The sequence below is a fragment of the Mauremys reevesii genome, linkage group 16 (assembly GCF_016161935.1).
Source record: "Mauremys reevesii isolate NIE-2019 linkage group 16, ASM1616193v1, whole genome shotgun sequence".
Lineage (NCBI taxonomy): Eukaryota > Metazoa > Chordata > Testudines > Geoemydidae > Mauremys > Mauremys reevesii.
In genome coordinates, this window is record NC_052638.1 from 37,924,649 (window position 1) to 37,939,925 (window position 15,277).

General features: G+C 52.9%; 1 protein-coding gene across 3 annotated transcripts in view; it reads right to left on the minus strand.

Moving 5' to 3' along the window:
* Positions 1-15,277, minus strand: part of GSE1 (Gse1 coiled-coil protein) — a 232,194-nt gene that overhangs the window by 101,420 nt on the left and 115,497 nt on the right. The window contains exon 1 of one of the 3 annotated variants that reach the window (XM_039502725.1): positions 5,261-5,341. The exons of the other annotated variants lie outside the window; for them this stretch is intronic. The gene's annotated coding sequence lies outside the window, so the exon portion shown is untranslated. Of the gene's footprint in view, positions 1-5,260; positions 5,342-15,277 lie in introns of those variants that run through there. 3 annotated transcript variants of the gene reach the window in all.

Sequence of the window (15,277 nt, forward strand, 5' to 3'; positions counted from 1 at the left end):
AGATGGGGGGGACAGGGAAGCAGGAAACTTCCCTCCCACAAGCCCCACTTCACAGGGCATTTCTCACTCTCCCACAGGAATGTCCTCATCTATTCATCAGCTCTGGTTCTGCCAAGGCTTGCTAGGGTAGGAAGTGTGGCCTAGTGGATACATCACTAAACCGGGATTCTATTCCTGGCTTGGTCACTAGCCTGCTGGGTGGCCTTAGGCAACTCCATTCCCCTCCCGTTGCCTCAGTTTCCCTTTCTGTAAAATGGACATAATGATCCTGAGCTCTGCAGAGCTCTCTGGAGGAAAGGCACTGCACATAAGGGCTTGGTATTATTATGTTGTTCATCTATTTAAAACCAGGACTGGAGAGAGGCGACAGGTGCCACTTTCAATGCGACAGAAGTGTCGCCTCAGCGCAATCCCCCGTTAGTTACCACTCCTCCCCAGAGCCCTTCATGGAGGGAGCTCTGGAGGCAGAGACACACTGCGAGGCCTGTGATTCAGCTACCCAGGGCCTTTTTGTATAGCAGGGCAGAATGCTCCTGGGTGCTTCTAGCAGCACCTTTCATCTGAGGATACAAAAGCGCTTAGCAAACTATTAACCAAGCGCCACATCAACCCTGCCTCAGGTGCGGTAGGTCAGCGTGGCACCCATTGTACAGCTCCGGATGTCGAGCCACATATGCTGGTCAGGCCTCCGCAGTCCCAACTTGCAGTCCCCCACTTTAACTATGAGCCCTCTGAGTGGGAACCAGAGTCCAAGCCGCATGGTGTGTTTTCCCCAGCGAGGTGCCTGGAGGCGGAATTACGGCCATGGCCCAGCAATGAGGCAACCTCAGAATTAACAGGACCTTTCCCATGCAGGTGCTAAGCCGGTGCAGCTGCACGGAAGGGATGTGAACGTCCTCGCCGATGCCGGAGAACCCTGCCCACACACTTTCCCGAGGGGAAGGCTGCACTCTAAGAACAGAGCAGGGCACCGGAGGAACACAGCTTGGGTGACTCATCCTTAACACAACGCAACCGACACAGGCAGGGCAGCGTTTACACGGCAGGCCCTAGATCCCACCATCTGCTCTGATCCGTTGGCTAATATTGCTGCCCTGGGCTGAAATTAGGAACCATTCACAGCTATCCCATTCTGCAGCTATCCCCATTCAGCAAAACACCTAAGCATGCGCTTAAGACTTTCCCAGAGCTTGAGCATGTGCTGGAGGGGGGTCACAAAGAGAACCCCAATGGGATAACAGCACTGCCTAGCCAATCACTGCGGAATTCGGGGGTATAAATGAATGAGAATCAGGGTACCCAGAGATCCCTCTCTGAGGCCCCAAAGAAATCTGCAAGCTTCACCAAACCGAGGGTCTGACCCACAGTGACCCAGAGCCCAGAGAAGGGACTCCAGTGGCTACATCGGAAGGCTGGGAGCAGCCAGAGAGCACGCGAGGTCAGCACAGCCTCCCACAGGATGCTGAAAGGGAAAGGAAACTCCAGAACGGCAAAGCCAAGTCTTCACGGCGAGCGTGGGAGCTGCTAACAAAGAGCACCACCTCGTGGGACTGTTACAGGGCCCAATCCCAAAGCCAAGGGGGGGGGCTGCCTCTGATGTGTGAGACACCCCCCCACCACCACTACCACATCCATTCTGGCTCACAAGGCCAGCTGGCTTGGATGGAAACCGAGTTCCTTTCCACCACGCGTCAAGTTTGGAAATCAATTTCTCTGCCCCAGGCAGTCCCACCCCCACTGCACACCCTCAAGGCTGGCGGCTGGACAGCTCAGAGGTCGGCCACTAAGGCCCGTTGCTGCTGCGCCCCCAGGAACACAGCTTCCCCTCGCATTCAGCACCCCTGCGCCGGGGGCTGAGTTGAACTGATCTGACCAGGTGCTCCAGCCAAAGGCTGAGCAGGACGGCATGAATCAAACCAACCATCTCGGAGCCAGCAAAAGGCTTCACCACGCTGATCTTCAGCCCACATCCTTCACAAGTTCAAAACAATCCAGCCACGCAGAAAGAATCACCGATAAAGGGGCAGCACCAATAATGGGTTACTCTGCAAGGACCAGAGCTCCTGGCTGTGAAGCCGGCAGCCTGGTAATGGTCCTTACTGGGGAACAGAACCCACAACCGACAACTCCATCCAGCTCACAGGGAATGAGCATCAATCAGCAGCCGCCTGCCCGGGCTGCCTCCCACCCCCTTGACAGCACTGCAGACAGAGAGGAAGCGTCCCAGGAGAAAGCCTCCCAACCAGTTACTGGGATAAATGGCAGAGAAGGAATTTCAAGTTTTCCATTCCCCCCGGTTCCTTGCTGGTCTTTAGAAGAAGCCTGGCTCCTTTGATGTGAGCCCTGATGATGCTGTGAAAGCCGTCCTGCCCCACTTCAGCAGCAGCAGCGGATACTGTCTGGTTGCCATATCCCTTTACTAATGACTAGCTGAGCAGCCGTGCAAGGGAGTGGGTCTGGTGCTATGAATGGCTCAGAACTGCACCCTTCACTAGAGGAGGTGCAGCAGGGAGAGGGAGGATTTCCACTCTGATGAGTCGGTTCCTCAGCCTGGACCACGCACCCATCTAGATGGAGTAATCAGACCCCCAAAGGCCTCGTCTGTTGTGGTTCCACCTCGGCAGCCAGCCACAAGGAAGAGTTCCTGTCTACAAAAGAGGGGTGGGTGAACTAGCGTTTACAATGGCCAGCTAGGCCCTGTCTGCTCCCAGCTCTAAAGCAGCCATGGAAAGGTGAGCTGGGCTGTGGTTTCAGCCTTCCTGGCCCTGTTCCGATTCTGGGCAGACCAGGGTTTGCTTTCTGAGGATCATTATTACAAGTGACACATGCTCAGCAGATTGGGAACGGGGTATGGAGCTTTCCACGACGGGGCCACCACTCCCCTGACACCCCACCTTAGCAGTGACCATCTCGCTCATTCGTTTCCTAACGCCCCTGTTATCACATAGCCTGGTGGACTGTGCGATGGGGAACCAAGCCCACCGCAGAACTGTGCTGAGATCCCCAACTCACTTCCACCTAACGGTCAGAGAGTTTTGCATAAGTGGTTAAGCGCAGGACTAGGAGCTCTGCAGTCGAACCCTGGCTCTGCCACTGCCTGGCTGGGTGGACTTGGGCAAGTCACTTCTCCCCGGCTTTGGTCTCCCAATCTGTAATGTGGGGCTGATGAGGAACCACTGCCTCACAGGGATGTTCTGAGGCACAACAGTCATAAAAATAAAGCACTCAGGGGGTCCTGGGTGCTAGAGAGGCACATGTGGTTACCGGTCTATGGCCCACATGAACCCCCCCCCCCCCCACACACACACACACATCCCCACTGATGCTCTTGTAGGCAAGGTGCTGGAGAAAGTATTGCCTCCAGGAACACAGATAGGTCCTAAAAGAACAGGAGGCACCTGCACTGGCATGGGAGGAGCTTGCATTGTTGCTGTCTCTGCTGCTGCATCTGTTCCCTCAGACAGAGGCCTTCAGGCCCTGGGCAGTCAGTCTAGCACCTTTCCTCAGTGCTTTCCATTTCAAATAAAAGTCATCTAGGGTGTGAGGCGCCCACCTCCCTGTTTTCCTATCTCCCCGCCCCTGCCCACTCAGGTTACAATGAGCTGTTGGCCTGACATTACACACACAACTCCACCCCTTTGACCTGTGGGTTTATGCGGGTCACTGTGCATGACACCAGACAGCATGGGGACAGGTCCAGTGATGGAACAGAGACGGTTACAATGCTCCATGGGGCTTCTGCAGCTGAGTCACCGCCATGATCATAAAACCACTCTGTAAAACGCTTGAAAGCCTAACTTAGCAGGTTGAAATTTACATCTGCTCTGACCCTACCTGTGCTATTAGCATTTCCTAATGCCTCTGGTAGCTACGAAGGCCTGCGTGCAATGATTTCTCTGTTTGACAGCACCGTGAACAGTCCACACATAATTTTCCTTAATTGCTTTAAATCTCAAAGGCTGACACTTCAATGCACCTCTTCTTTCTGACGCTGGTTGGAAAGAAAATAGACCATCTGATGGATGCCCAGAGAAGACAGAAATACAGTGGCCTATGAAGGGGAGGGGAATATCACTCTGCTGGCAATAGATCATACTTTTCTATCATTTCCTGGAACAAATCCTTTTCTCACATCTGCAGTGTATCTATTTCAATATAAAATGCCGATTGGTTTTACAGGGTGTAGGAATTAGTGATCTAACATTGATAGTAAAACAGAGAAGTTTCACGCAACAGGGGGCACCGTAGGTAAATACCACTGTATTGGAACATGTTAAAAAATATTCTCGCTCCATCTGCTTAGAGACTTTTCAGGCATCCCCTGTTTGATTTTACAGGACCAAAAAAAAGTGAAGCATTTGTGCAGTTATTATTGATTTCCATTTTAAGCAGTAAAAAAAACAGAGCAAGCGAGAAATGGAAACTCATGAAGACAAGTCCCTAAAGATCATCAAGGCCTTATAAAAACACAAAAAACTGGGAGGGAGGTTAGGGATCTGCACCCAGAGCAAAAGAAAAAAAAATTAGCACCGAATGCAAATAAAACAAAACTAATGAGCTCTGCCTCTCGGTTTTTATCTTTTGGGACACGTTTCCTGTTGGCCAGCACGGTGCATGTGCGTGGTGCTATATAAATAATAACTGCGCCTGCCTCAGATTGCACAGCATCCCTCGCACCAGTTTCTTTTTTATATACCCTCTGTGCGAAGTTTAAACAAGTCTCAAATAAACAATAAGCACACGTCCCAGGGATTGCAGCCGCTGGGCTGAGAGATGCTGCGGAGAACCCCTCTCAAGCATAGGGACAGCTACTATCACAACAGGGATTGCCACAGGTAGCTGAGTATTTAGGATCTGTCTTGGTGACTGTAAGGCCCACACAGCTATAGGATCTGAAGACCTCCAAGTATTAGTGATTTATCCTCTCTGTCCCACTGTGAAGTCAGGGTCCTAAGGACCCGTCTTAAGGGTAACAGGCCCTGAAATAACTAAACTGGTTGCAATTCGCACCTTCAGTTCTTTTGGTGCAAATCTGTATGTGGACACGCTGATTATCTTATAGACAAGTTACACCTGTGCAAATCCACTTTCGTGGCATGACTCTGGATTTACACCAGCACAACATGATCGGAATACCGTTTACCGACAATAAGAAATCAGCTGAGAAACTCAGGAAAATCCTTCAGAACACAGAATTGACCAAACTAATGATATTTAACAAGACAAAAGGTCAAACCGGTTGCTAGCATTCATACGTTACCATTGTGGGGCAAACAGAATCCCCTTCTCCGAGTCTCCAGCAGACTTTAAAGAGCACTGTCGCCAGTTTAAAACCAGGCTGTTATGAAAGACTCACTCACCAACAACCTTTTCAGTACAGGGAACTTCGCATCAGCTTAAAGACCTTTGGGGCTCTTTTTTTGAAACAGTTCATTCCTGTAACTAACTGCCACATGCAAAACCCATTTCCTGAAACAAATAACCATCACAAACAGGCACTGCTATGAAACCACCAAAGGAGTCACAACGGCAAAGGTAACTGGAGAGCTAGTCCTCCCACCAAAACCACACGCCTGGTGCACGCAAACAAGCGAGAGAGAAAACCCCCCCGCAAACTCGACAGCCCGAGCGCCGCGGTTTCATTTCGGCAAGGACTTTAATTGAATATTTTTTTTGCAATACAGATGTGGGGGGGACAACCAGCTTTTTCTAATGTGCTGTTAAATTATCCATCTCCTTAAAATAATCTGATCTTCTCAACGGCAGGCAGATCTACAGGCAAAGCCGTCAACTCATTTTCCCCAAACTTGCACTGAAAATCAAAAGTTGGCTTGCAAACTGTTGCTCCACTGTGAGGGGTTAATGAAGAGGAAACAAAACAGCATTATTCTTCCCCTGCCATAAATCTCTCTGTATGGCTTACCTCCTCTCCCCGCCCTGCGCAGCAGAGAGTGTCAGGAAAGCACATGTCAGAGCAGTGACACACACCTCCTATCAGGAGAAAGTAACCCCAGGGACATGGGGCAGAAAGGGAAAGGGGAAAAAAGCAGGGAGGGAAGAGAAAAGAGGAGAGACTTCCAGTCGCCACTTTGGTGCTGTCTGCTACATGATCGGAGCTCACTGAGCCATGAAACAATATTAGGCACCACTCGAAAGTAACTTCACACCACACTTCTTAATTCACCTTAGATTACTTAAGTGCTTCTGCCGTTTGCTGTTAAATAAAACAAGGCTCACCACTTAGGAAGCCGAGCAGGGCAGACAAGAGGAGCGAGATATGCTATACACCCCAAGGGCTAGGTGCAAACTACAGAGCTCACGTTGCACAAGGATTTCGGAGGGGAGGGGAGAGGGAAAGAAATACACAAGAGGGCCCGATTCTCTTCCATTTACGCCTAACAGCCATGTAATTCTGGCGACTCCCCGTGCAGGTATTCCCCACTTACTCCACAATACTACTCCCCACTTCAGTGGGGTTACTTCTGATTCACACCAACACAATTCCACGGACTCCAATGCAATGAACCCGGATCTACACCAACAGAATTCCGTCATCTCCAGTGGAGATACTCCTGATCTGCAGGAGCGAGGTGTACCAGAGAATCAGCGCCCATCTGTTATTATCAGCTGTACAATGAAGGGGGGCGGGGGGGACACAATCAAACACATCATGCATCTCCTTACCTGGTAAGTAATACAGAGGGGGTTTCAGTCCAAACATGATTTATGTTACAGTTCCATTGCGACCAGAAAAATCAAGGGTGAAAAGGATGAAGGGGGTTGTCGAAGAAAAAAAAATAAACCACACAGAGGGTTTTTTAAAAAACAAACAAACCCCAAAGGCAAAAATAATCTAAATAATAATAATAAAAAAATTGTTTTTAAAGCAGCAGGGATGGGGAGGGGGGAAGGTCTCTTGTCAGTTTCAGCAGCAGCCTGTCACCTGCAGATCCACACGGAGGTAATTGACTAACAACACAACAGCACTTTAAACAGCTGCCATGCCTTGATGCCTTCCCCTGTTTTTCCTGCCTTTTTAGACTAGAGATGCAAATTACACACACACAAAAAGAGAGAGAGAGAAACTGAAGAGTGAGGAGGAGGAGGGCTGGGGGGCAGAAAGGAGGGTCCCGGGCTGTAAAATCTCCTTTAGGGATTACTCATTTGGAGAGGGAGGAGGGGGGGAGCAAGCCCCCAAACTCTTTTCTCCATTCAATCATTTGAATGTCAAGGGCGAGCGAAGGGGGGGGGGTGTCAGTGGATTTGCTTCCAACAGGGCTTCATGTCCAGAATCAAAGGGGGGGGGGGCGGGGAGGAGAAAGAGGAAAGACAGATTGAGAAAAGAAGAAGGGGGGGAAGGAATCTCTCTGGTTACCAAGGAGAAATCGGCTTTGTTTTCTTTCCCCCTTAGCTACCGGCTTCCAAAGGGGGGTTAGAAATTACTGCCCAGAAGTGACGCGGAGGTTTCTCCTTTAGGGAGACAGCCCGGAGACCAGCCTGGACGGGGCCGCCGAGGCAGCAGCTGCTGCGGGCTCGGATCTCCTTTCCCTCGGTGTCCCGCCGCTGACTCGGGAAGGGGAGAAGGGGAGAAAGAAAGGAGAGAGGGAGAGAGAGACCCAAACCTCCCCAGGCTACAGCCAGCCGGGCGGAGCGAGAAGAGCGCCTAGCACCAGAAAGCTCCTCGATCAATTTTCATGCAAGAATCATTATCGGTAAATTGGAAATCTGGCTACTTGACAGCAGATTTGTCTCCTCTAATGAAAGCGAGAGGGTAGGAAACCATCAGGCATCTGTTCATCGCAGGCAGGCTCCAGCGCTTAATGCCGGCTTAGTTCCTCCGCTCCCGAGCGTTCATCTTCTGCTTTTCCCCATTGCTTTTATGTTTGTTTTCTTGGGGGGAGGGAGGAGAGATGGGGGCGGGGGGGGGGGCACAGACGAATTTGTAGCAGTTTTCACTTCCGATCTTCCGGGGTGCAGGAAGCAAGGCGCCAAAGAAGCCGATCCACGAAAACCTGGGATGCAGAAGTCTCTTTTCCAGTCCCCCCTCCCCCCAGATAACAGCTCCCCCCCTTGCTCCTCCGACCCTCCTCCAGCATTCAGCCCCCCACTCTTCGCAGCCTTCCCCCCGGAGCTGGGCTGTGTTTCCAAGCAGCTGCTGATCAAAACCAACCCGAAGGATGAGCCATACAAAAGACCTCCCAGCCACTTAAAAAAAAATTGCCTTCACCGCATGCCCTGAGCTTTCTCTTCCCTCCCTCTCTGCCGTGCACATAAAAGACTGACAGGAGCAGCGGGGGCCAGGAGTTAACTATCTTGACTGAGGAGCAGAGAGAGAAAAAAAAGAAAGAGGAGGAGGATCCAAAAACTCCTACCTGCCCCAGAGGCTGCCTGGCTGCTCACAACACCCCCCCCCCCACCCCCAGGTTCAGACTCCAAGCCATGTCCCTTTCCCCCCCCCCCATTCCCCCTTTCCTCCCCAGCCCGAAAATATTCCTGTTGTGACTGTAATCAAGGGCCTGATACAATCTCACACATCCCCTCTCCACCGAGGCATTATCGGATCCGGGAAGACATGCTCGCAGGCAAATCGGGCTAATAAATGCTATTACAGAGCTCTGGCTGCACCATAGTAACAAAGGCCCAGGTTTAATTTGCTGTAAGTAAACGATCAAGTGACACAATGTGCTGTGGGCCTTCAGTCCCTTTCCGCGGCCTGCTATCACCGCCAAAGTTCACCAAGGCAAAGGTGTGATATCTCCCTGCTGCAAGAGAAAGCCACATCCTGTGTGATAACTGACCAGCCCATCCACCAGCTTCAAGATACAGTCACTGCACAATGGGGTGGCTTCCCCTCTGAAGTCAGAGTCACAAAGGATCCTTATACCCAGAAGCCACCAGCAGGTTGAAGGGTCATCATCTGCATTCCTGTCCTGAAGTGGGGTCTGCACCTCCGCTCCCAAAGCCAGGGGCACACGGCTCCGCATTGCACTGCTACTCCCAGACAGGCCACTACAGCCGATTTTAAACCAGTCGTGTATTTGATATCACACCCCATGGGCCTGTTCCGAAGCCCACTGCTTTCAATGGGACCTGGATCAGGCCCTGTAGGACAGAGAAATACACAAAGGAAGAACTTTCAGATGATGCCAGACTCCCCCTGAAGCTAATTTGGTGAATAATATTTTGTGCAGGACGAACAGCTGGTTTTTTCTGGTTTAAAACCACGTAAAAAACCCCCAAGCCTACACCTGCCAATATTGGAGCTGAAAGCATTTTTGGGAGAGCAAGCGGGGGCCTGAATTCAGGGCTCTCTCAGGTACCCAAGTATTGCAGAGGTCCTTTTTTGAAACGACTTTGCAGAAAAATACACTGGAGCCAAAGGGTGTTCCTCCCCCACCCCCTGCAAACGAACATGCGCGCACACACGTACATGGTTTTATTAAGCAAAAGTAAAAGCACTTACAAAGTGAAATGACTTTGCCTTGTCCTCGACCTGTCCCTAACGGTTCAGTGGGTGTAGGCAGAGCACAGGCTCCTATCAGCCCAGCCAGTCTGGGCAGGAGATAAGCAATAGCTTAATCCCCCCACCCCCACCCCTGTGCGGCTCCTGAACGCTGGGGTAGCCGGAGCCGCAGAGCAGTGGTGCTGTGTGTGCTTCCTCCCTTCCCCTGAGCAGGGCGGGGGGAGGGGTTGGCCCAGTGGAAATGATCTGTTCTGGGGCCATGACAACACAAACGCTGAGCATCTGGCCCTGCTTTTCTTTGCTGGGTGACCCGGGCTCCCCTGTGGGCTCGTGTGTCAGGAATCTCTCTGGCTCCAGGGCCCACTGCCAGGGCACTGGCTAGCATCACCCACCCTGCAAGGGCTTTCAATCCCCAGCCTGCCATCAGCACCCAGCCTGCTCCCAGCACCCAGCCTGCTCCGACTCCTCTTTCTCCAGCACCAAAGATCCCAACTGTCCTCAATCCCCACATCCCCTCTCTTTCCCTTGGGATTGCCCCCCGCCACCAGGCACCCACCTCCTGTCCCCTCACACCCCAAACGGCTAGCCGCACCCACACCTCTGACCCATCTTCACCCCCCACGTCCTGCCTTCCCCGGCTCTCCCCCTGGCTACACAGCAGCAGTGCCAGTGGAGTCACTCCAGATCCTCACCTGTGAGCGAGCTCAGACACAGCCAGCCAGCTTAGGCCAGGCTCCCAGCGAGCCAGTGGCTAAGGAATCATGGCCAATATAACCTCTAAGGTGATGCTTCCGCCCATCATGACCCCAACTCTCCTGCTGGTGCTGGGGTCCAGATTGTGCCACAGCCCCTGCCTCCCCAACCCTGACAACAATTCCGCCCGCCCACCAAGCTCTCTGTTTTCAGCGGCCCAGCCTTTGCAGGCTTGTAATTCGCCAGGATGACACTAACGGCGGAGGTAATTAATACTCCCCCCCCCCCCCGACTGTATATGCTAATGGTGTGAGCCATAAAAATTAATTTGCAAACATGTCATTACACAATAGAGGTACAGGCAATGAACCTGTAATTACAGGCCAATCACAGAGCGGGTACAGCGGGAGGGGTGCCTTGCCAATCCATTCATTATTTTAATAATATAAAGCTCTGCCGAATGGTTTCACTCAGGTAAGTTGGACTCCACTTCAAAAGCAAGCTGTGCCTCTGAGGCAGAGAGCACCTCTTGGCAGGCTTCAATAAATATCAATTAATAAATACCAACGTGTGCTTTTCATCAGCACGTCCCAAAATGTTTTACAAAGCAAGTCAGTCTCATCAGCCCTATGGGGAAACTGAGGCATGGGACAAGGAAGTCACTTGGCCAAGGACACCCAGCAGGCCAGTGGCAGAGTGGAGAACAGAACCCAGGTCTCTTGCACCCCAGTTCAGTGCGCTCTACACCAGCAAGGGAGGAGGAGAGAAGCTAGGAAGGATGGACACATCAAAGGCAACTGCCTGAGCCTAGCAAGCATGGGACAGAAGTGCTGAGTCTGCTCAGCTGACAGCCAGATGTCACATTCCCCCCGCACGGGCGAGGCTGTCTGGACCCAGAGTTTTGCTTTGGCCCAGCACTGACAGGGCCGTCTGGGAACTTCAAAGCCCGGCTGAGTTTGAAGGATCCCAAGGTTCCGACCTGCCTGTACTCAGGGAAATCTTTGAGCACAGGGCAGGACGAGTCGCAGGCCCCCCTCCTGCAAGGAGCTCAGTGCGGGTGGATCCTGGGGGCTCTGCCCCGCTGCCGAGGGTCCATCCAGGCAGTGTCTGTAAACGCATCTCAGCCAGGCCTCTCCCTTCCTAGGTGTTGGTACCGCAGCCAGCACACAGGGATCCTGAACCAAAGCGGGGCCTCTGCACAGGACTGCGGTCCAGATGTTACAGACGAACGGCACCGACAGCAGTGATGGGGAGCGGGGAGGTCAAAGCTGAGGTGCCCCCGTGACTGGATGGGAGCCTCCGAAGTCATGCGGTGCAGCACTGGGCCGCCGGATTGAGAAATGGGCCTGCCTGAAGGAGCTCTGTGCCTTGCAACATCTGAAACCCAACCGAACTAACCGACGCCCTGATTCCTCACCCCCGGCCAACCTCCCGTGGCTCAGCAGGAGAAGGAAACGTCTGTGAGCCCGCTCACGGCTCCTGAGCTACACAGATTCTTGCTTCACTTGAACAAGGTTTTTAAAGACGAGGCCAAAGAGGAAAGTTCCCAGTAGAAGGTTGGTCCGATTGGGAGGCCATAGATCACACGGCATGCGCCGAGAGCGTGGGTCTGAGAGCCACAGCTCAAATCCTGGCCATGTGGCCCAGGTAAATCGCTTTCCCCTCCGGGCCTCAGTTTCCAAATCTGTCATCTGAGGCTGCCAATCCTGACCCACTTCCCAGTGGGACGAGGGGATGAACTGGCTGCTGTTTGCACGGCTGCAGAGCCCTAGGCACTGGCCGGGTGATATTAGCGAGGTGCTACAGAGAGGCTCGGGGGGCTAACTCGACCTGTTTGGCAGGAGCCGCTGGCCATGCATCACCATCTCCCTCCGACACACTTTCCGCCCCAGCTCAGAGCTCTGCTACAGAAGCACAGTTCCCCTGCCAATCTGTGCACTGCCCACTCACGCTCACCCTCCCCAGGCCAGAGCGTCCAGGGTTCGGCGATGGGAAGGGAAACGATGCCAGGCAGCGGGAACTGGCCACCTGGAAACGAGCCATTGTTTGCTTTTGTGTACGGAGCGCCAAAGGGTGGGGTGAATAATCCGGCTCAGGGAGCCCCTCCGGGGTTTGGCGTTTTCGATGGAATATTTCCCCTGCATCTGCCAAGTGCCCTTTAAACTCTTACAGAAGCGTGCTCAGCGTCCAGTGGCAATCCTGGGGTGTATTCATCTCCCAGGAGGCCTAGAGGTAACAAACGCAAAACCACAGAGCAGCCAGCTGACAGCCAGGCCAGGCCGGAGAAAAGCAAAGCAAACCCGACTCCTCTCTCTTCATGGGATGCCAGGGCCTTTCCGCTCTCAGGATCAGCTGTGAGCTAACTACTGCATCTGGATCTGCGCTGCAACAGAGGGGCCCTCTAGCGGAGGAGACAATGCCATAGCAGGGAGACTGGCCAGGCAAGGTGTCCGAACGGGGTAAAAACAGACCCTCTCCCCACTTTGTAAGTAACCGAGAACGCTGAGGTTGCCAAGCCGAGAGCTCCTGAAGCAGGATGACTCAGATCTCACTGGCACGCGGCAGCATCTGCCCGTCTCCTTTTCAAACCCTCCAGAGCAGCAAGGTCTGCCTTTAGCAGGAAGCCTCGGAGATAGCCCAACGCTAGCAGCGCTACTTCCCATAGGCCCTGCTACACCCTCCCCATGGCCTGACCCATACCCTGCACTCTGGCCTCTTGCCGGCCACACCAAACCATGATCAGATACCTTGTCTGCCTGGGAGCGCCAGTGTCTGGTGAGGGCCTGTGTGAGCTCACGTCTGGATGTAGCAGCCGACACACAAAAGCAGGTGACCCACCCCATGTCCTACAAACACACAGTGGGAGTGGGGTAAACTGTAGCACTTTGTATGTTTGTAGAGCTGCGATCAGCCTGCCCGGTCCCTTCAGTTCTCCCATCACGTATCATTTGAGGCTCTCAAAGCCCATTGCAAACGTTATCAAACTGACCCCTGTGAGGTAGGTCAGGCTAATCCCCATTTTACTGATTGGGAAACTGGGGCACAGAGACCTTCAGACCAAACTCACTCAGTTGGTCTGTGGCAGAGCTCCTGAGGTCCTAGATGGGGGTTTTCAACTTTAAATCCTTGGGCAAGCTTCTGCCATAACCCCTGACAAATGGCTCCTGGTCTCCTGATCTTATTTATGACTTTGCAATAGACACAGCTTGTTCCTGACACTGAGTGCGAACAGGTAACATTTCCCCCTGGCAAACCCTGAGCCATACGTGCTGGGATCCCTTCCTTGCTGCCTGCGTTCTGACAGGTGGGGAAACTTGTTCCCAGGGTTCTCTCCCTCTGTTTTCTTTGCAACCCGCAGTGCCAGGGAGGCCAGGGCAGAGCTCCTGCCATTCTGACCTGCCTCCTTCCCGCAAGTCCACTCCTTAGCAGGCTGTGCCACGTGGACCATCAGAAAGCGGGCGGGGGCAGGGAAGGAAAGCGGTGCCATGCTGAGAACGCTGCAACTCCTTTCACTTTGACCCAGATCCCGCCTAGGTGGCATGCGCTAAGCAGGCCCCTGCGCTGACCCAGTAGGGCAGGGTTGGAGCGCCTCATTCCCACAGCGCAGCAAAGCAAGCAGAGGGCATAGCTGTGCATGCACGGAGCATTCAGATTAGATCTCAGCTCTGAGTTAAAGTGAAAGCCTCGGTGACAGGAGGAAAATAAGCCCTGTCTCTCCCATGAGTTATACAAGCTCTTATGAGCTACGTACATGGGCCTAACCTATTTGGGTACATACAGTGATATACGGATGCTGAATGCTGCCCACATTCACCTTGGCGCCTGTTCGCACCCTGCCTCTCCTGCTGTGCTTGCCTAGGGCAAACCTCGTTACCAAGCAGCTAAGAGAACCAAACAGGCCAGTCAAACCTGCAACTGGTGCACCCGGCTCTACCCTCCTCTCTCCGGATGGGCTGAAACCACCCGGGAATGTGCCCAGGAGTGACCCAGAGAGGGGCATGCGGCCCTGTGCTTGAAACAACCAGGTTTCCTGTGGGGAGAGGAGGAGGGGAGATCACACTCACCACCAGGGCCCAACCTTTGCTGTAATTTGACGGGAACATTTTTTGACCTGCAAAGGCTCCAGGCAGCAAAACAGGTCCCATTCAAAGGAATGCGGCTCTTCCAAGCCAGCGAACCCTCAGAAGCTCAGGGTGGATTTTATGAGCACTCCTGCAGGTCACAGCAGGGACTGAGGTCTCTGAGGTGAGGAGGGACAGCAGGAGTTTTCCAGCACCTTGCTCTGCAAGCCAGGGGATGGCACCAAGGAAGGGACACTCCGGCTCACGACAGCTCTCTGAAATGGGGGCGCAATCTCCCAAGGGAAGGGCTGGAAGGCCCAACCCACGCAAGCCGGAACCAAAGGGAACATGTACAAAGCCCCCTGAGAAATGAAACCTGCCCAGGCCTGCCTATGTCCCTATACAATTATAACGCTGGGTGAAGCATCAGGTAGTGCCTGAACTTCTGGATAGCTGGGCTCTAGCCTGCCTCAGGCAGCCTGCGACCATGGGAAGAGGTGAGGCCCCTCTTCTGATTGCCATAAACTTCTGCCAGAACTGGACTGCGCTCCCCGCTTTCTTCAAACCACGTTAAGCACAGACTATGGGACAGGTGTCAGGACAGGTGCAGTAGTACTGGAGGGCAGGAGCAAACCACGGGAAGGACTCCCCATTGACTGCCTGGCACCAGCTGGACCCACAGTCAGAGTGTGGTGAGTCAGAGGCACTAGAAACCTCTGTGTGTGTGTGTGTAATGGGCACTAGGAACGTGTGTGTGTGTGTAGAAATCAAACAAACAAAATAATCAAAGCAGCACTGGCGACTGCCTTACATTAAATAAGAAACTCAGCAACGATTTCCTGTTCTCATTGACCTTTGACAATGCAGAATACAGACATAAATCCATATTTTTAAACCAATTTGAGTCCCAGCCAGGCCCACAAAACCATCTATAGCCTCCGATTTGGATGGGGAATGAGCAGGGAGGCAGTGGTTTCTTTAGGCAACATTCCCCAGGGGGGAAATGAAGTGAGAGAGAGAGAGAGAGAGAGAGAGAGAGAGAGTGTGTGTGTGTGAGAGA